Genomic DNA, 22912 nt, shown 5'->3' with positions numbered 1-22912 from the left:
CTTAATTTTAAAATTATAAATGAATCTTCTATAGGCAATAATTTTATAAATTTATGTGTAAATATTTATTCTATATATCGTATTTATAAATATAATGTTTTTTTACATACACAAATGAAATGGATTTAAGAGTTTCAATTTAATGAAAGTGATATACATTAAAGAATATTGTTTAAATTATAATGTTCTTTTTTTAATAACATAATGGATAGCAAGAATTGTGTTGTCAAGTGTTCTTTGGAAGTGGAGGATAAAGGTGTTCATATAATTTCTTTGAAGTCTCAATGTGGTGGAATGAGGCATCATAGGAGGAATTCTATATATGTTTAGTTAATGCATGTGCTCTGAGGCGTCCTTTTTAAATATAAATTTTTAATGCTACAAGGATAAGAGACGCCAAACTACTTGAGAGAGAACTGAGCTTAAGAGAATAATTGCATGTATTTCTCATTTATCCTTAAGGCCGCCCTGGCTCTATAATGTTTCTCTCTCTCTTATTTACAAGGGCCTATCTCTATATAATGTTTCTCTCTCTCTTATTTACAAGGGCCTAGCTCTATATAATGTTTGTTTCTTTCTCATTTACGAGGGTCGAGCTCTATACTGTGTTGATGGATGGGAGTCATACTAGGAATTTTTGGGACATTGTATCAAGGTGTTAGCAAGGATTAATCAAAACTTCTCTTTTATTCGACATGCCAACCTACATAATCACCATGTGCATGGCATGAGCAGGTCTGCTCTCCTGGTTCCAAAACCAAACCTTCAGTGGTGCATCTACACAACTATGTCTCACAATAACCCAAACTCTTACTTATGTAGTGATAACTACACCATAAATAGCTAACTCGCCACCACCATTAAGCTTGTTTCATCAATCCAAAAACCCTAGCCAGGTATCAACTTGTTAATCCCCAATCTTGAGCCCCCCCTAACCCTCTAGGATTAGTTAATCTCATTCCTTCCGTAAGACAATCTGTGCAACATGTGTTCAAATTACATGGAATGCCTTAATAACTTGTGAGAGGGATAGAGATGCCAAATTTACGGGTTCATGTTACAGGACACTGTTTGACCTTGTGGGGACCAAATTGACTCCTAGCATTGCCTATCACCCAAAAATGGATGGGCAAATAGAGAGAGTAAATAACTGAGTGTCCAAGTATTGAGACACTATTGCCATGACACTCAACTTGCATGGGATGATTGGTTGCCTTTTGGCACAATTTTCTTATAAAATAGTACAAATCATTTGAGAATTGGAAATGCAAAGAATGAGGCTCAAATGATGAAAACACTTCTACAACAATCCAAGGACAATTTAAAGCTTGCTTAAAGGAGTATGAAGCAATACCATGGGAGATTTGTGGAGCTCAAAGAAGGGGATTGGGTGCTTTTATACATTCCCGAATCAAGATATGCATCTCTCAAGGGTAATACCAACACCGAATTGGCTCATAGATATTATGGTCCATACAAAGTGCAGAGAAGAGTGGGGCAAGTGACTTACAAGTTGATGCTACCGGCAACTACACGTATGCATGATGTGTTCCAAGTCTCTCGATTGAAAGCATATGTTCCATTAGATGATCTCGATCGTTGATGTCTAAGAGATCTAAGTCAACCAAGTTTGGAAGAGCTTGGCCCCATCGAAGAAAGAACCATATGGATTTGAGTTGGTCATATTGGATTTGAGGCAGCTGCATTAATTGAACGTGAATCGACATCGTTGGATTTGTGTAGGGCATGACCGTTGAAGGGCGAAAGATCGCCGCTATTGATCATGCATGCATCTTGCTTGTGAGAAAATATATTCATAGTTAACATTTCTATAGATTTAACAATTTAGAATTAGTTTGCATGAATCAAATATTGTCTCTTGTATATACATTTCTTGTCCTGAAGACTGTGTTGGGTAGCATGGGGCATCAAGTATTATCCCTTTCCCTGAAGAGGTAAGTCATCTCCTAATGTTGCATTTGTCCTCATAAGTTTTTAATGAGGGGTTAAAAGTGTGACCATAGTTTCTCTCCCTTTATTTAAATGGTTTGAAATGTTTAGGGTGTAAAAAATATAAACTTGAGTGAATTTTTTTAGTTGAACTTAGTATAAATTTGAGTGTATTCTTAATTTTAAAATTATAAATGAATCTTCTATAGGCAATAATTTCATAAATTTATGTGTAAATATTTATTCTATTTATCGTATTTATAAATATAATGTTTTTTTACATACACAAATGAAATGGCTTTAAGAGTTTCAATTTAATGAAAGTGATATACATTAAAGAATATTGTTTAAATTATAATGTTATTTTTTAATAACATAATGGATAGCAAGGATTGTGTTGTCAAGTGTTCTTTGGAAGTGGAGGATAAAGGTGTTCGTATAATTTCTTTGAAGCTTCAATGTGGTGGAATGAGGCATCATAGGAGGAATTCAATATATGCTTAGTTAACGCATGTGCTCTTCTAAGGCGTCCTTTTTAAATATAAGTTTTTAATGGTACAAGGATAAGAGACGCCAAACTACTTGAGAGAGAACTGAGCTTAAGAGAATAATTGCATGTATTTCTCATTTATCCTTAAGGCTGCCATAGCTCTATAATGTTTCTCTCTCTCTCATTTACAAGGGCCTAGCTCTATATAATGTTTGTTTCTTTCTCATTTACGAGGGCTGAGGTCTATAATGTGTTGATGGATGGGAGTCATACTAGGAATTTTTGGGACATTGTATCAAGGTGTTAGCAAGGATTAATCAAAACTTCTCTTTTATTCGACATGCCAACCTACATACTCGCCATGGGCATGGCATGAGTAGGTCTGCTTTCCCGGTTCAAAAACCAAACCTTCAGTGGTGTTATAATGTTATTTTTTAAAAACATAATGGATAGCAAGGATTGTGTTGTCAAGTGTTCTTTGGAAGTGGAGGATAAAGATGTTGGTATAATTTCTTTGAAGTCTCAATGTGGTGCAATGAGGCATCATAGGAGGAATTTAATATATGCTTAGTTAACGCATGTGCTCTGAGGCGTCCTTTTTTAATATAAGTTTTTAATGCTACAAGGATAAGAGACGCCAAACTACTTGAGCTTAAGAGAATAATTACATGTTTTTCTCATTTATCCTTAAGGCTACACTAGCTCTATAATGTTTCTCTCTCTCTCATTTACAAGGGCCTAGCTCTATATAATGTTTGTTTCTTTCTCATTTACGAGGGCTGAGCTCTATATTGTGTTGATGGATGGGAGTCATACTAGGAATTTTTGGGACATTGTATCAAGGTGTTAGCAAGGATTAATCAAAACTTCTCTTTTATTCGACATGCCAACCTACATACTCACCATGTGCATGGCATGGCATGAGCAGGTCTGCTCTCCCGGTTCAAAAACCAAACCTTCAATGGTGCATCTACACAACTATGTCTCACAATAACCCAAACTCTCACTTATGTAGTGATAACTACACCATAAATAGCTAACTCGCCACCACCATTAAGCTTGTTTCATCAATCCAAAAACCCTAGCCAGGTACTTGTTAATCCCCAATCTTGAGCCCCCCCTTACCCTCTAGGATTAGTTAATCTCATTCCTTCCGTAAGACAATCTGTGCAACATGTGTTCAAATTACATGGAATGCCTTAATAGCTTGTGAGAGTGATAGAGATGCCAAATTTACGGATTCATGTTAGAGGACACTATTTGACCTTGTGGGGACCAAATTGACTCCTAGCATCACCTATCACCCAAAAATGGATGGGCAAATAAAGAGAGTTAATAAGTGAGTGTCCATGTATTGAGACACTATATCCATGACACTCAACATGCATGGGATGATTGGTTGCCTTTTGGCACAATTTTCTTATAAAATAGTACAAATCATTTGAGAATTGGAGTGTCATCTTTTAAGGCCATCTATGGATAGCGATCAATAAAGAAGAGGTTACAAATAAAAATGCAAAGAATGAGGCTCAAATGATGAAAACACTTCTACAACAATCGAAGGACAATTTAAAGCTTGCTTAAAGGAGTATGAAGCAATACCATGGGAGATTTGTGGAGCTCAAAGAAGGGGATTGGGTGCTTTTATACATTCCCGAATCAAGATATGCATCTCTCAAGGGTAGTACCAACACCGAATCGGCTCATAGATATTATGGTCCATACAAAACGCAGAGAAGAGTGGGGCAAGTGACTTACAAGTTGATGCTACTGGCAACTACACGTATGCATGATGTGTTCCAAGTCTCTCAATTGAAAGCATATGTTCCATTAGATGATCTCGATCATTGATGTCTAAGAGATCTAAGTCATCCAAGTTTGGGAGAGCTTGGCCCCATCAAAGAAAGAACCATATGGAATTGAGTTGGTCATATTGGATTTGAGGTAGCTGCATTAATTGAACGTGAATCGACATCGTTGGCTTTGTGTAGGGCATGACCGTTGAAGGGCAAAAGATCACCATGCATGCATCTTGCTTGTGAGAAAATATATTCATAGTTAACATTTCTATAGATTTTACAATTTAGAATTAGTTTGCATCAATCAAATATTGTCTCTTGTATATACATTTCTTGTCCTGAAGACTGTGTTGGGTAGCATGGGGCATCAAGTATCATCCCTTTCTCTGAAGAGGTAAGTCATCTCCTAATGGGGCATCAAGTATCATCCCTTTCCGTGAAGAGGTAAGTCATCTCCTAATGCTGCATTTGTCCTCATAAGTTTTTAATGAGGGGTTAAAAGTGTGACCATAGTTTCTCTCCCTTTTTTTAAATGGTTTGAAATGTTTAGGGTGTAAAAAACATAAACTGGAGTGAATTTTTTTAGTTGAACTTAGTATAAATTTGAGTGTATTCTTAATTTTAAAATTATAAATGAATCTTCTATAGGCAATACTTTCATAAATTTATGTGTAAATATTTATTCTATATATCGTATTTATAAATATAATGTTTTTTTACATACACAAATGAAATGGTTTTAAGAGTTTCAATTTAATGAAAGTGATATACATAAAAGAATACTGTTTAAATTATAATGTTATTTTTTAATAACATAATGGATAGCAGGGATTGTGTTGTCATGTGTTCTTTTGAAGTGGAGGATAAAGGTGTTCGTATAATTTCTTTGAAGTCTCAATCTGGTGGAATGAGGCATCATAGGAGGAATTCAATATATGCTTAGTTAACGCATGTGCTCTCAGGCGTCCTTTTTAAATATAAGTTTTTAATGCTACAAGGATAAGAGAGGCCAAACTACTTGAGAGAGAACTGAGCTTAAGAGAATGATTACTTGTTTTTCTCATTTATCCTTAAGGCCGCCCTAGCTCTATAATGTTTCTCTCTCTGTCATTTACAAGGGCCTAGCTCTATATAATGTTTGTTTCTTTCTCATTTACGAGGGCCGAGCTCTATAATATGTTGATGGATGGGAGTCATACTAGGAATTTTTGGGACATTGTATCAAGGTGTTAGCAAGGATTAATCAAAACTTCTCTTTTAGTTGACATGCCAACCTACATACTCGCCATGTGCATGGCGTGAGCAGGTCTGCTCTCTCGGTTCAAACCAAACCTTCAGTGGTGCATTTACACAACTATGTCTCACAATAACCCAAATTCTCACTTATGTAGTGATAACTACATGATAAATAGCTAACTCGCCACCACCATTAAGCTTGTTTCATCAATCCAAAAACCCTAGCCAGGTACTTGTTAATCCCCAATCTTGAGCCCCCCCTTACCCTCTAGGATTAGTTAATCTCATTCCTTCCGTAAGACAATCTGTGCAACATGTGTTCAAATTACATGGAATGCCTTAATAACTTGTGAGAGTGATAGAGATGCCAAATTTACGGGTTAATGTTAGAGGACACTGTTTGACCTTGTTGGGACCAAATTGACTCCTAGCATCGCCTATCACCCAAAAATGGATGGGCAAATAGAGAGAGTTAATAAGTGAGCGTCCATGTATTGAGACACTATTGCCATGACACTCAACATGCATGGGATGATTGGTTGCCTTTTGGCACAATTTTCTTATAAAATAGTACAAATCATTTGAGAATTGGAGTGTCATCTTTTAAGGCCATCTATGGATAGCGAGTGTACCAATGGCGATCAATAAAGAAGAGGTTACAAATCAAAATGCAAAGAATGAGGCTCAAATGATGAAAACACTTCTACAAAAATCCAAGGACAATTTAAAGCTTGCTTAAAGGAGTATGAAGCAATACCATGGGAGATTTGTGGAGCTCAAAGAAGGGGATTAGGTGCTTTTATACATTCCCGAATCAAGATATGTATTTCTCAAGGGTAATACCAACACCAAATGGGCTCATAGATATTATAGTCCATACAAAGTGCGGAGAAGAGTGGGGCAAGTGATTTACAAGTTGATGCTACCGGCAACTACATGTATGCATGATGTGTTCCAGTCTCTCGATTGAAAGCATATGTTCCATTAGATGATCTTGATCTCGTTGATGTCTAAGAGATCTAAGTCATCCAAGTTTGGGAGAGCTTGGCCCCATCGAAGAAAGAACCATATGGATTTGAGTTGGTCATATTGGATTTGAGGCAAATGCATTAGTTGAAGGTGAATCGACATCATTGGCTTTGTGTAGGGCATGACCGTTGAAGGGCGAAAGATCGCCGCTATTGATCATGCATGCATCTTGCTTGTGAAAAAATATACTCATAGTTAACATTTCTATAGATTTAACAATTTAGAATTAGTTTGCATGAATGAAATATTGTCTCTTGTATATACATTTCTTGTCCTGAAGACTGTGTTGGATAGCATGGGGCATCAAGTATCATCCCTTTCCGTGAAGAGGTAAGTCATCTCATAATGCATTTGTCCTTCTAAGTTTTTAATGAGGGGTTAAAAGTGTGACCATAGTTTCTCTCCCTTTATTTAAATGGTTTGAAATGTTTAGGGTGTACAAAATATAAACTTGAGTGATTTCTTTTGGTTGAACTTAGTATAAATTTGAGTGTGTCCTTAATTTTAAAATTATAAATGAATCTTCTATAGGCAATAATTTCATAAATTTATGTGTAAATATTTATTCTATATATCGTATTTATAAATATAATGTTTTTTTACATACACAAATGAAATGGTTTTAAGAGTTTCAATTTAATGAAAGTGATATACATTAAAGAACATTGTTTAAATTATAATGTTATTTTTTAATAACATAATGGATAGCAAGGATTGTGTTGTCAAGTGTTCTTTGGAAGTGGAGGATAAAGGTGTTCGTATAATTTCTTTGAAGTCTCAATGTGGTGGAATGAGGCATCATAGGAGGAATTCAATATATGCTTAGTTAACGCATGTGCTCTGAGGTGTCCTTTTTAAATATAAATTTTTAATGCTACAAGGATAAGAGACGCCAAAACTTGAGAGAGAACTGAGCTTAAGAGAATAATTGCATGTATTTCTCATGTATCCTTAAGGCCACCCTGGCTCTATAATGTTTCTCTCTCTCTCTCATTTACAAGGGCGTAGCTCTATATCATGTTTGTTTCTTTCTCATTTATGAGGGCCGAGCTCTATACTGTGTTGATGGATGGGAGTCATACTAGGAATTTTTGGGACATTGTATCAAGGTGTTAACAATGATTAATCAAAAGTTCTCTTTTATTCGACATGCCAACCTACATACTCATGGCATGAGCAGGTCTGCTCTCCCGACCTTCAGTGGTGCATCTACACAACTATGTCTCACAATAACCCAAACTCTCACTTATGTAGTGATAACTACACCATAAATAGCTAACTTGCCACCACCATTAAGCTTGTTTCATCAATCCAAAAACCCTAGCCTGGTATCAACTTGTTAATCCCCAATCTTGAGCCCCCCTTACCCTCTAGGATTAGTTAATCTCATTCCTTCCGTAAGACAATCTGTGCAACATGTGTTCAAATTACATGGAATGCCTTAATAACTTGTGAGAGTGATAGAGATGCCAAATTTACGGGTTCATGTTAGAGGACACTGTTTGACCTTGTGGGGACCAAATTGACTCCTAGCATCACCTATCACCCAAAAATGGATGGGCCAATAGAGAGAGTTAATAAGTGAGTGTCCATGTATTGAGACACTATTGCCATGACACTCAACATGCATGGGATGATTGGTTGCCTTTTGGCACAATTTTCTTACAAAATAGTACAAATCATTTGAGAATTGGAGTGTCATCTTTTAAGGCCATCTATGGATAGCGAGTGTACCAATGACGATCAATAAAGAAGAGGTTACAAATCGAAATGCAAAGAATGAGGCTCAAATGATGAAAACACTTCTACAGCAATCCAAGGACAATTTAAAGCTTGCTTTAAGGAGTATAAGGAAATACCATGGGAGATTTGTGGAGCTCAAAGAAGGGGATTGGGTGCTTTTATACATTCCCGAATCAAGATATGCATCTCTCAAGGGTAATACCAACACCGAATCGGCTCATAGATATTATGGTCCATACAAAACGCAGAGAAGAGTGGGGCAAGTGACTTACAAGTTGATGCTACTGGCAACTACACGTATGCATGATGTGTTCCAAGTCTCTCAATTGAAAGCATATGTTCCATTAGATGATCTCGATCATTGATGTCTAAGAGATCTAAGTCATCCAAGTTTGGGAGAGCTTGGCCCCATCAAAGAAAGAACCATATGGAATTGAGTTGGTCATATTGGATTTGAGGTAGCTGCATTAATTGAACGTGAATCGACATCGTTGGCTTTGTGTAGGGCATGACCGTTGAAGGGCAAAAGATCACCATGCATGCATCTTGCTTGTGAGAAAATATATTCATAGTTAACATTTCTATAGATTTTACAATTTAGAATTAGTTTGCATCAATCAAATATTGTCTCTTGTATATACATTTCTTGTCCTGAAGACTGTGTTGGGTAGCATGGGGCATCAAGTATCATCCCTTTCTCTGAAGAGGTAAGTCATCTCCTAATGGGGCATCAAGTATCATCCCTTTCCGTGAAGAGGTAAGTCATCTCCTAATGCTGCATTTGTCCTCATAAGTTTTTAATGAGGGGTTAAAAGTGTGACCATAGTTTCTCTCCCTTTATTTAAATGGTTTGAAATGTTTAGGGTGTAAAAAACATAAACTGGAGTGAATTTTTTTAGTTGAACTTAGTATAAATTTGAGTGTATTCTTAATTTTAAAATTATAAATGAATCTTCTATAGGCAATACTTTCATAAATTTATGTGTAAATATTTATTCTATATATCGTATTTATAAATATAATGTTTTTTTACATACACAAATGAAATGGTTTTAAGAGTTTCAATTTAATGAAAGTGATATACATAAAAGAATACTGTTTAAATTATAATGTTATTTTTTAATAACATAATGGATAGCAGGGATTGTGTTGTCATGTGTTCTTTTGAAGTGGAGGATAAAGGTGTTCGTATAATTTCTTTGAAGTCTCAATCTGGTGGAATGAGGCATCATAGGAGGAATTCAATATATGCTTAGTTAACGCATGTGCTCTCAGGCGTCCTTTTTAAATATAAGTTTTTAATGCTACAAGGATAAGAGAGGCCAAACTACTTGAGAGAGAACTGAGCTTAAGAGAATGATTACTTGTTTTTCTCATTTATCCTTAAGGCCGCCCTAGCTCTATAATGTTTCTCTCTCTGTCATTTACAAGGGCCTAGCTCTATATAATGTTTGTTTCTTTCTCATTTACGAGGGCCGAGCTCTATAATATGTTGATGGATGGGAGTCATACTAGGAATTTTTGGGACATTGTATCAAGGTGTTAGCAAGGATTAATCAAAACTTCTCTTTTAGTCGACATGCCAACCTACATACTCGCCATGTGCATGGCGTGAGCAGGTCTGCTCTCTCGGTTCAAACCAAACCTTCAGTGGTGCATTTACACAACTATGTCTCACAATAACCCAAATTCTCACTTATGTAGTGATAACTACATGATAAATAGCTAACTCGCCACCACCATTAAGCTTGTTTCATCAATCTAAAAACCCTACCCAGGTATCAACTTGTTAATCCCCAATCTTGAGCCCCCCTAACCCTCTAGGATTAGTTAATCTGATTCCTTCCGTAAGACTATATCTGTGCAACATGTGTTCAAATTACATGGAATGCCTTAATAACTTGTGAGAGTGATAGAGATGCCAAATTTACGGGTTAATGTTAGAGGACACTGTTTGACCTTGTTGGGACCAAATTGACTCCTAGCATCGCCTATCACCCAAAAATGGATGGGCAAATAGAGAGAGTTAATAAGTGAGCGTCCATGTATTGAGACACTATTGCCATGACACTCAACATGCATGGGATGATTGGTTGCCTTTTGGCACAATTTTCTTATAAAATAGTACAAATCATTTGAGAATTGGAGTGTCATCTTTTAAGGCCATCTATGGATAGCGAGTGTACCAATGGCGATCAATAAAGAAGAGGTTACAAATCAAAATGCAAAGAATGAGGCTCAAATGATGAAAACACTTCTACAAAAATCCAAGGACAATTTAAAGCTTGCTTAAAGGAGTATGAAGCAATACCATGGGAGATTTGTGGAGCTCAAAGAAGGGGATTAGGTGCTTTTATACATTCCCGAATCAAGATATGTATTTCTCAAGGGTAATACCAACACCAAATGGGCTCATAGATATTATAGTCCATACAAAGTGCGGAGAAGAGTGGGGCAAGTGATTTACAAGTTGATGCTACCGGCAACTACATGTATGCATGATGTGTTCCAGTCTCTCGATTGAAAGCATATGTTCCATTAGATGATCTTGATCTCGTTGATGTCTAAGAGATCTAAGTCATCCAAGTTTGGGAGAGCTTGGCCCCATCGAAGAAAGAACCATATGGATTTGAGTTGGTCATATTGGATTTGAGGCAAATGCATTAGTTGAAGGTGAATCGACATCATTGGCTTTGTGTAGGGCATGACCGTTGAAGGGCGAAAGATCGCCGCTATTGATCATGCATGCATCTTGCTTGTGAAAAAATATACTCATAGTTAACATTTCTATAGATTTAACAATTTAGAATTAGTTTGCATGAATGAAATATTGTCTCTTGTATATACATTTCTTGTCCTGAAGACTGTGTTGGATAGCATGGGGCATCAAGTATCATCCCTTTCCGTGAAGAGGTAAGTCATCTCATAATGCATTTGTCCTTCTAAGTTTTTAATGAGGGGTTAAAAGTGTGACCATAGTTTCTCTCCCTTTATTTAAATGGTTTGAAATGTTTAGGGTGTACAAAATATAAACTTGAGTGATTTCTTTTGGTTGAACTTAGTATAAATTTGAGTGTGTCCTTAATTTTAAAATTATAAATGAATCTTCTATAGGCAATAATTTCATAAATTTATGTGTAAATATTTATTCTATATATCGTATTTATAAATATAATGTTTTTTTACATACACAAATGAAATGGTTTTAAGAGTTTCAATTTAATGAAAGTGATATACATTAAAGAACATTGTTTAAATTATAATGTTATTTTTTAATAACATAATGGATAGCAAGGATTGTGTTGTCAAGTGTTCTTTGGAAGTGGAGGATAAAGGTGTTCGTATAATTTCTTTGAAGTCTCAATGTGGTGGAATGAGGCATCATAGGAGGAATTCAATATATGCTTAGTTAACGCATGTGCTCTGAGGTGTCCTTTTTAAATATAAATTTTTAATGCTACAAGGATAAGAGACGCCAAAACTTGAGAGAGAACTGAGCTTAAGAGAATAATTGCATGTATTTCTCATGTATCCTTAAGGCCACCCTGGCTCTATAATGTTTCTCTCTCTCTCTCATTTACAAGGGCGTAGCTCTATATCATGTTTGTTTCTTTCTCATTTATGAGGGCCGAGCTCTATACTGTGTTGATGGATGGGAGTCATACTAGGAATTTTTGGGACATTGTATCAAGGTGTTAACAATGATTAATCAAAAGTTCTCTTTTATTCGACATGCCAACCTACATACTCATGGCATGAGCAGGTCTGCTCTCCCGACCTTCAGTGGTGCATCTACACAACTATGTCTCACAATAACCCAAACTCTCACTTATGTAGTGATAACTACACCATAAATAGCTAACTTGCCACCACCATTAAGCTTGTTTCATCAATCCAAAAACCCTAGCCTGGTATCAACTTGTTAATCCCCAATCTTGAGCCCCCCTTACCCTCTAGGATTAGTTAATCTCATTCCTTCCGTAAGACAATCTGTGCAACATGTGTTCAAATTACATGGAATGCCTTAATAACTTGTGAGAGTGATAGAGATGCCAAATTTACGGGTTCATGTTAGAGGACACTGTTTGACCTTGTGGGGACCAAATTGACTCCTAGCATCACCTATCACCCAAAAATGGATGGGCCAATAGAGAGAGTTAATAAGTGAGTGTCCATGTATTGAGACACTATTGCCATGACACTCAACATGCATGGGATGATTGGTTGCCTTTTGGCACAATTTTCTTACAAAATAGTACAAATCATTTGAGAATTGGAGTGTCATCTTTTAAGGCCATCTATGGATAGCGAGTGTACCAATGACGATCAATAAAGAAGAGGTTACAAATCGAAATGCAAAGAATGAGGCTCAAATGATGAAAACACTTCTACAGCAATCCAAGGACAATTTAAAGCTTGCTTTAAGGAGTATAAGGAAATACCATGGGAGATTTGTGGAGCTCAAAGAAGGGGATTGGGTGCTTTTATACATTCCCGAATCAAGATATGCATCTCTCAAGGGTAATACCAACACCGAATTGGCTCATAGATATTATGGTCCATACGAAGTGCAGAGAAGAGTGGGGCAAGTGACTTACAAGTTGATGCTACCGGCAACTACACGTATGCATGATGTGTTCCAAGTCTCTCAATTAAAAGCATATGTTCCATTAGATGATCTCGATCGTTGATGTCTAAGAGATCTAAGTCATCCAAGTTTGGGAGAGCATGGCCCCATCGAAGAAAGAACCATATGGATTTGAGTTGGTCATATTGGATTTGAGGCAGCTGCGTTAATTGAACGTGAATCGACATCGTTGGCTTTGTGTAGGGCATGACCTTTGAAGGGCGAAAGATCACCGCTATTGATCATGCATGCATCTTGCTTGTGAGAAAATATATTCATAGTTAACATTTCTATAGATTTAACAATTTAGAATTAGTTTGCATGAATCAAATATTGTCTCTTGTATATACATTTCCTGTCCTGAAGACTGTGTTGGGTAGCATGGGGCATCAAGTATCATCCCTTTCCCTGAAGAGATAAGTCATCTCATAATGGTGCATTTGTCCTCTCATAAGTTTTTAATGAGGGGTTAAAAGTGTGACCATAGTTTCTCTCCCTTTATTTAAATGGTTTAAAATGTTTAGGGTGTAAAAAATATAAACTTGAGTGAATTTTTTTAGTTGAACTTAGTATAAATTTGAGTGTATTCTTAATTTTAAAATTATAAATGAATCTTCTATAGGAAATAATTTTATAAATTTATGTGTAAATATTTATTCTATATATCGTATTTATAAATATAATGTTTTTTTACATACACAAATGAAATGGATTTAAGAGTTTCAATTTAATGAAAGTGATATACATTAAAGAATATTGTTTAAATTATAATGTTCTTTTTTTAAAAACATAATGGATAGCAAGGATTGTGTTGTCAAGTGTTCTTTGGAAGTGGAGGATAAAGGTGTTCGTATAATTTCTTTGAAGTCTCAATGTGGTGGAATGAGGCATCATAGGAGGAATTCAATATATGCTTAGTTAACGCATGTGCTCTGAGGCGTCCTTTTTAAATATAAGTTTTTAATGCTACAAGGATAAGAGACGCCAAACTACTTGAGAGAGAACTGAGCTTAAGAGAATAATTACATGTTTTTCTCATTTATCCTTAAGGCCGCCCTAGCTCTATAATGTTTCTCTCTCTCTCTCATTTACAAGGGCCTAGCTCTATATAATGTTTGTTTCTTTCTCATTTATGAGGGCCGAGCTCTATAATGTGTTGATGGATGGGAGTCATACTAGGAATTTTTGGGACATTGTATCAAGGTGTTAGCAAGGATTAATCAAATTTTCTCTTTTATTCGACATGCCAACCTACATACTCGCCATGTGCATGGCATGAGCAGGTCTGCTCTCCCGGTTCAAAAACCAAACCTTCACTGGTGCATCTACACAACTATGTCTCACAATAACCCAAACTCTCACTTATGTAGTGATAACTACACCATAAATGCCTAACTCGCCACCACCATTAAGCTTGTTTCATCAATCCAAAAACCCTAGCCAGGTATCAACTTGTTAATCCCCAATCTTCAACCCCCCCTAACCCTCTAGGATTAGTTAATCTCATTCCTTCCGTAAGACAATCTGTGCAACATGTGTTCAAATTACATGGAATGCCTTAATAACTTGTGAGAGTGATAGAGATGCCAAATTTACGGGTTCATGTTAGTGGACACTGTTTGACCTTGTGGGGACCAAATTGACTCCTAGCATCGCCTATCACCCAAAATTGGATGGGCAAATAGAGAGAGTTAATAAGTGAGTGTCCATGTATTGAGACACTATTGCCCATGACACTATTGCCCATGACAATCAACATGCATGGGATGATTGGTTGCCTTTTGTATTGAGACACTATTGCCCATGACACTCAACATGCATGGGATGATTGGTTGCCTTTTGGCACAATTTTCTTATAAAATAGTACAAATCATTTGAGAATTGGAGTGTCATATTCTAAGGCCATCTATGGATAGCGAGTGTACCAATGGCGATCAATAAAGAAGAGGTTACAAATCGAAATGCAAAGAATGAGGCTCAAATGATGAAAACACTTCTACAACAATCCAAGGACAATTTAAAGCTTGCTTAAAGGATTATCAAGCAATACCATGGGAGATTTGTGGAGCTCAAAGAAGGAATTTGGATGCTTTTATACATTTTCTGAATCAAGATATGCATCTCTCAAGGGTAATACCAACACCAAATGGGCTCATAGATATTATGGTCCATACAAAGTGCAGAGAAGAGTGGGGCAAGTGACTTACAAGTTTATGCTACCGGCAACTACACGTATGTGTTCCAAGTCTCTCAATTGAAAGCATATGTTCCATTAGATGATCTTGATCGTTGATGTCTAAGAGATCTAAGTCATCCAAATGTGGGAGAGCTTGACCCCATCGAAGAAAGAACCATATGGATTTGAGTTGGTCATATTGGATTTGAGGGAGCTGCATTAATTGAAGGTGAATCGACATCGTTGGCTTTGTGTAGGGCATGACCGTTGAAGGGCGAAAGATCGCCGCTCTATTGATCATGCATGCATCTTGCTTGTGAAGAAAAAATATATTCAAAGTTAACATTTCTATAGATTTAACAATTTAGAATTAGTTTGCATGAATCAAATATTGTCTCTTGTATATACATTTCTTGTCCTGAAGATTGTGTTGGGTAGCATGGGGCATCAAGTATCATCCCTTTCCCTAAAGAGGTAAGTCATCTCATAATGCTACATTTGTCCTCTCATAAGTTTTTAATGTGGGGTTAAAAGTGTGACCATAGTTTCTCTCCCTTTATTTAAATGGTTTGAATTGTTTAGGGTGTACAAATTATAAACTTGAGTGAATTTTTTAAGTTGAACTTAGTATAAATTTAAGTGTATTCTTAATTTTAAAATTATGTATCAATCTTCTATAAGCAATAATTTCATAAATTTATGTGTAAATATTTATTCTATATATCGTATTTATAAATATAATGTTTTTTTACATACACAAATGAAATGGTTTTAAGAGTTTCAATTTAATGAAAGTGATATAAATTAAAGAATATTGTTTAAATTATAATGTTACTTTTTAATAACATAATGGATAGCAAGGATTCTGTTATCAAGTGTTCTTTGGAAGTGGAGGATAAAGGTTTTCGTATAATTTCTTTGAAGTCTCAATGTGGTGGAATGAGGCATCATAGGAGGAATTCAATATATGCTTAGTTAACGCATGTGCTCTGAGGCGTCCTTTTTAAATATAAATTTTTAATGCTACAAGGATAAGAGACGCCAAACTACTTGAGAGAGAACTGAGCTTAAGAGAATAATTGCATGTATTTCTCATTTATCCTTAAGGCCGCCCTGGCTCTATAATGTTTCTCTATCTCTCATTTACAAGGGCCTAGCTCTATATAATGTTTGTTTCTTTCTCATTCACGAGGATCGAGCTCTATACTGTGTTGATGGATGGGAGTCATACTAGGAATTTTTGGGACATTGTATCAAGGTGTTAGCAAGGATTAATCAAAACTTCTCTTTTATTTTACATGCCAACTTACATACTCATGGCATGAGCAGGTCTGCTTTCCTGGTTCAAACCAAACCTTCAGTGGTGCATCTACACAACTATGTCTCACAATAACCCAAACTCTCACTTATGTAGTGACGACTACACCATAAATAGCTAACTCGCCACCACCACCATAAATAGCTAACTCGCCACCACCATTAAGCTTGTTTCATCAATCGAGAAACCCTAGCTAGGTATCCACTTGTTCATCCCCAATCTTGAGCCCCCCCTAACCCTCTAGGATTAGTGGATCTCATTCCTTCCGTAAGGCAATCTTTGCAACATGTGTTCAAATTACATGGAATTCCTTAATAACTTGTGAGAGTGATAGAGATGCCAAATTTAGGGGTTCATGTTAGAGGACACTGTTTGACCTTGTGGGGACCAAATTGACTCCTAACATCGCCTATCACCCAAAAATGGATGGGCAAATAGAGAGAGTTAATAAGTGAGTGGACATGTATTGAGACACTATTGCCATGACACTCAACATGCATGGGATGATTGGTTGCCTTTTGGCACAATTTTCTTATAAAATAGTACAAATTACTTGTGAATTGGAGTGTCATCTTTTAAGGCCATCTATGGATAGCGAGTGTACCAATGGCGGTCAATAAAGAAGAGGTTACAAAGCAAAATGCAAGGAATAAGGCTCAAATGATGAAAACACTTCTACAACAATCCAAGGACAATTTAAAGCTTGCTTAAAGGAGTATGAAGCAATACCATGGGAGATTTGTGGAGCTCAAAGAAGGGGATTGGGTGATTTTATACATTCCCGAATCAAGATATGCATCTCTCAAGGGTAATACCAACACCAAATTGGCTCATAGATATTATGGTCCATACAAAGTGGAGAGAAGAGTGGGGCAAGTGACTTACAAGTTGATGCTACCGGCAACTACATGTATGCATGATGTGTTCCAAGTCTCTCAATTGAAAGCATTTGTTCCATTAGATGATCTCGATCGTTGATGTCTAAGAGATCTAAGTCATCCAAGTTTGGGAGAGCTTGGCCCCATCGAAGAAAGAACCATATGGATTTGAGTTGGTCATATTGGATTTGAGGCAGCTGCATTAATTGAACGTGAATCGACATGGTTGGCTTTCTGTAGGGCATGATCGTTGAAGGGCGAAAGATCGCCACTATTGATCATGCATGCATCTTGCTTGTGAAAAATAATATTCATAGTTAACATTTCTATAGATTTAACAATTTAGAATTAGTTTGCATCAATCAAATATGACATGTCTCTTGTATGTACATTTATTCTATATATCGTATTTATAAATATAATGTTTTTTTACATACACAAATGAAATGGTTTTAAGAGTTTCAATTTAATGAAAATGATATACATTAAAGAATATTGTTTAAATTATAATGTTCTTTTTTAATAACATAAGGGATAGCAAGGATTCTGTTATCAAGTGTTCTTTGGAAGTGGAGGATAAAGGTGTTCGTATAATTTCTTTGAAGTCTCAATGTGGTGGAATGAGGCATCATAGGAGGAATTCAATATATGCTTAGTTAACGCATGTGCTCTAAGGTGTCCTTTTTAAATATAAATTTTTAATGCTACAAGGATAAGAGACGCCAAACTACTTGAGAGAGAACTGAGCTTAAGAGAATAATTGCATGTATTTCTCATGTATCCTTAAGGCCACCCTGGCTCTATAATGTTTCTCTCTCTCTCATTTACAAGGGCGTAGCTCTATATCATGTTTGTTTCTTTCTCATTTATGAGGGCCGAGCTCTATACTGTGTTGATGGATGGGAGTCATACTAGGAATTTTTGGGACATTGTATCAAGGTGTTAACAAGGATTAATCAAAACTTCTCTTTTATTCGACATGCCAACCTACATACTCATGGCATGAGCAGGTCTGCTCTCCCGGTTCAAACCAAACCTTCAGTGGTGCATCTACACAACTATGTCTCACAATAACCCAAACTCTCACTTATGTAGTGATAACTACACCATAAATAGTAGCTAACTCGCCACCACCATTAAGCTTGTTTCATCAATCCAAAAACCCTAGCCTGGTATCAACTTGTTAATCCCCAATCTTGAGCCCCCCTTACCCTCTAGGATTAGTTAATCTCATTCCTTCCGTAAGACAATCTGTGCAACATGTGTTCAAATTAAATGGAATGCCTTAATAACTTGTCAGAGTGATAGAGATGCCAAATTTACGGGTTCATGTTAGAGGACACTGTTTGACCTTGTGGGGACCAAATTGACTCCTAGCATCACCTATCACCCAAAAATGGATGGGCAAATAGAGAGAGTTAATAAGTGAGTGTCCATGTATTGAGACCCTATTGCCATGACACTCAACATGCATGGGATGATTGGTTGCCTTTTGGTACAATTTTCTTATAAAATAGTACAAATCATTTGAGAATTGGAGTGTCATCTTTTAAGGCCATCTATGGATAGCGAGTGTACCAATGACGATCAATAAAGAAGAGGTTACAAATCGAAATGCAAAGAATGAGGCTCAAATGATGAAAACACTTCTACAGCAATCCAAGGACAATTTAAAGCTTGCTTAAAGGAGTATAAGGCAATACCATGGGAGATTTGTGGAGCTCAAAGAAGAGGATTGGGTGCTTTTATACATTCCCGAATCAAGATATGCATCTCTCAAGGGTAATACCAACACCAAATTGGCTCATAGATATTATGGTCCATACGAAGTGCAGAGAAGAGTGGGGCAAGTGACTTACAAGTTGATGCTACCGGCAACTACACGTATGCATGATGTGTTCCAAGTCTCTCAATTGAAAGCATATGTTCCATTAGATGATCTCGATCGTTGATATCTAAGAGATCTAAGTCATCCAAGTTTGGGAGAGCATGGCCCCATCGAAGAAAGAACCATATGGATTTGAGTTGGTCATATTGGATTTGAGGCAGCTGCATTAATTGAACGTGAATCGACATCGTTGGCTTTGTGTAGGGCATGACCGTTGAAGGGCGAAAGATCACCGCTATTGATCATGCATGCATCTTGCTTGTGAGAAAATATATTCATAGTTAACATTTCTATAGATTTAACAATTTAGAATTAGTTTGCATGAATCAAATATTGTCTCTTGTATATACATTTCTTGTCCTGAAGACTGTGTTGGGTAGCATGGGGCATCAAGTATCATCCCTTTCCCTGAAGAGATAAGTCATCTCATAATGCTGCATTTGTCCTCTCATAAGTTTTTAATGAGGGGTTAAAAGTGTGACCATAGTTTCTCTCCCTTTATTTAAATGGTTTAAAATGTTTAGGGTGTAAAAAATATAAACTTGAGTGAATTGTTTTAGTTGAACTTAGTATAAATTTGAGTGTATTCTTAATTTTAAAATTATAAATGAATCTTCTATAGACAATAATTTTATAAATTTATGTGTAAATATTTATTCTATATATCGTATTTATAAATATAATGTTTTTTTACATACACAAATGAAATGGATTTAAGAGTTTCAATTTAATGAAAGTGATATACATTAAAGAATATTGTTTAAATTATAATGTTCTTTTTTTCAAAACATAATGGATAGCAAGGATTGTGTTGTCAAGTGTCCTTTGGAAGTGGAGGATAAAGGTGTTCGTATAATTTCTTTGAAGTCTCAATGTAGTGGAATGAGGCATCATAGGAGGAATTCAATATATGCTTAGTTAACGCATGTGCTCTGAGGCGTCCTTTTTAAATATAAGTTTTTAATGCTACAAGGATAAGAGACGCCAAACTACTTGAGAGAGAACTGAGCTTAAGAGAATAATTACATGTTTTTCTCATTTATCCTTAACGCCGCCCTAGCTCTATAATGTTTCTCTCTCTCTCTCATTTACAAGGGCCTAGCTCTATATAATGTTTGTTTCTTTCTCATTTATGAGGGCCGAGCTCTATAATGTGTTGATGGATGGGAGTCATACTAGGAATTTTTGGGACATTGTATCAAGGTGTTAGCAAGGATTAATCAAAACTTCTCTTTTATTCGACATGCCAACCTACATACTCGCCATGTGCATGGCATGAGCAGGTCTGCTCTCCCGATTCAAAAACCAAACCTTCAGTGGTGCATCTACACAACTATGTCTCACAATAACCCAAACTCTCACTTATGTAGTGATAACTACACCATAAATGCCTAACTCGCCACCACCATTAAGCTTGTTTCATCAATCCAAAAACCCTAGCCAGGTATCAACTTGTTAATCCCCAATCTTCAACCCCCCCTAACCCTCTAGGATTAGTTAATCTCATTCCTTCCGTAAGACAATCTCTGCAACATGTGTTCAAATTACATGGAATGCCTTAATAACTTGTGAGAGTGATAGAGATGCCAAATTTATGGGTTCATGTTAGTGGACACTGTTTGACCTTGTGGGGACCAAATTGACTCCTAGCATCGCCTATCACCCAAAAATGGATGGGAAATAGAGAGAGTTAATAAGTGAGTGTCCATGTATTGAGACACTATTGCCCATGACACTATTGCCCATGACAATCAACATGCATGGGATGATTGGTTGCCTTTTGTATTGAGACACTATTGCCCATGACACTCAACATGCATGGGATGATTGGTTGCCTTTTGGCACAATTTTCTTATAAAATAGTACAAATCATTTGAGAATTGGAGTGTCATATTTTAAGGCCATCTATGGATAGCGAGTGTACCAATGGCGATCAATAAAGAAGAGGTTACAAATTGAAATGCAAAGAATGAGGCTCAAATGATGAAAACACTTCTACAACAATCCAAGGATAATTTAAAGCTTGCTTAAAGGATTATCAAGCAATACCATGGGAGATTTGTGGAGCTCAAAGAAGGAATTTGGATGCTTTTATACATTTTCTGAATCAAGATATGCATCTCTCAAGGGTAATACCAACACCAAATTGGCTCATAGATATTATGGTCCATACAAAGTGCAGAGAAGAGTGGGGCAAGTGACTTACAAGTTTATGCTACCGGCAACTACACGTATGCATGATGTGTTCCAAGTATCTCAATTGAAAGCATATGTTCCATTAGATGATCTTGATCGTTGATGTCTAAGAGATCTAAGTCATCCAAATGTGGGAGAGCTTGACCCCATCGAAGAAAGAACCATATGGATTTGAGTTGGTCATATTGGATTTGAGGCAGCTGCATTAATTGAAGGTGAATCGACATCGTCGGCTTTGTGTAGGGCATGACCGTTGAAGGGCGAAAGATCGCCGCTATTGATCATGCATGCATCTTGCTTGTGAAGAAAAAATATATTCAAAGTTAACATTTCTATAGATTTAACAATTTAGAATTAGTTTGCATGAATCAAATATTGTCTCTTGTATATACATTTCTTGTCCTGAAGATTGTGTTGGGTAGCATGGGGCATCAAGTATCATCCCTTTCCCTAAAGAGGTAAGTCATCTCATAATGCTACATTTCTCCTCTCATAAGTTTTTAATGAGGGGTTAAAAGTGTGACCATAGTTTCTCTCCCTTTATTTAAATGGTTTGAATTGTTTAGGGTGTACAAATTATAAACTTGAGTGAATTTTTTAAGTTGAACTTAGTATAAATTTAAGTGTATTCTTAATTTTAAAATTATGAATCAATCTTCTATAGGCAATAATTTCATAAATTTATGTGTAAATATTTATTCTATATATCGTATTTATAAATATAATGTTTTTTTACATACACAAATGAAATGGTTTTAGGAGTTTCAATTGAATGAAAGTGATATAAATTAAAGAATATTGTTTAAATTATAATGTTATTTTTTAATAACATAATGGATAGCAAGGATTGTGTTGTCAAGTGTTCTTTGGAAGTGGAGGATAAAGGTGTTCGTATAATTTCTTTGAAGTCTCAATGTGGTGGAATGAGGCATCATAGGAGGAATTCAATATATGCTTAGTTAACGCATGTGCTCTGAGGCGTCCTTTTTAAATATAAATTTTTAATGCTACAAGGATAAGAGACGCCAAACTACTTGAGAGAGAACTGAGCTTAAGAGAATAATTGCATGTATTTCTCATTTATCCTTAAGGCCGCCCTGGCTCTTTAATGTTTCTCTATCTCTCATTTACAAGGGCCTAGCTCTATATAATGTTTGTTTCTTTCTCATTTACGAGGATCGAGCTCTATACTGTGTTGATGGATGGGAGTCATACTAGGAATTTTTGGGACATTGTATCAAGGTGTTAGCAAGGATTAATCAAAACTTCTCTTTTATTTTACATGCCAACTTACATACTCATGGCATGAGCAGGTCTGCTCTCCTGGTTCAAACCAAACCTTCAGTGGTGCATCTACACAACTATGTCTCACAATAACCCAAACTCTTACTTATGTAGTGACGACTACACCATAAATAGCTAACTCGCCACCACCATTAAGCTTGTTTCATCAATCGAGAAACCCTAGCTAGGTATCCACTTGTTCATCCCCAATCTTGAGCCCCCCCTAACCCTCTAGGATTAGTGAATCTCATTCCTTCCGTAAGGCAATCTGTGCAACATGTGTTCAAATTACATGGAA

This window comes from Cibotium barometz, chromosome 24 (genome assembly GCF_041138505.1).
Source record: "Cibotium barometz isolate CiBa-2024 chromosome 24, ASM4113850v1, whole genome shotgun sequence".
In the NCBI taxonomy this organism is placed as follows: Eukaryota; Viridiplantae; Streptophyta; class Polypodiopsida; order Cyatheales; family Cibotiaceae; genus Cibotium; species Cibotium barometz.
This window is presented reverse-complemented; position numbering follows the sequence as displayed.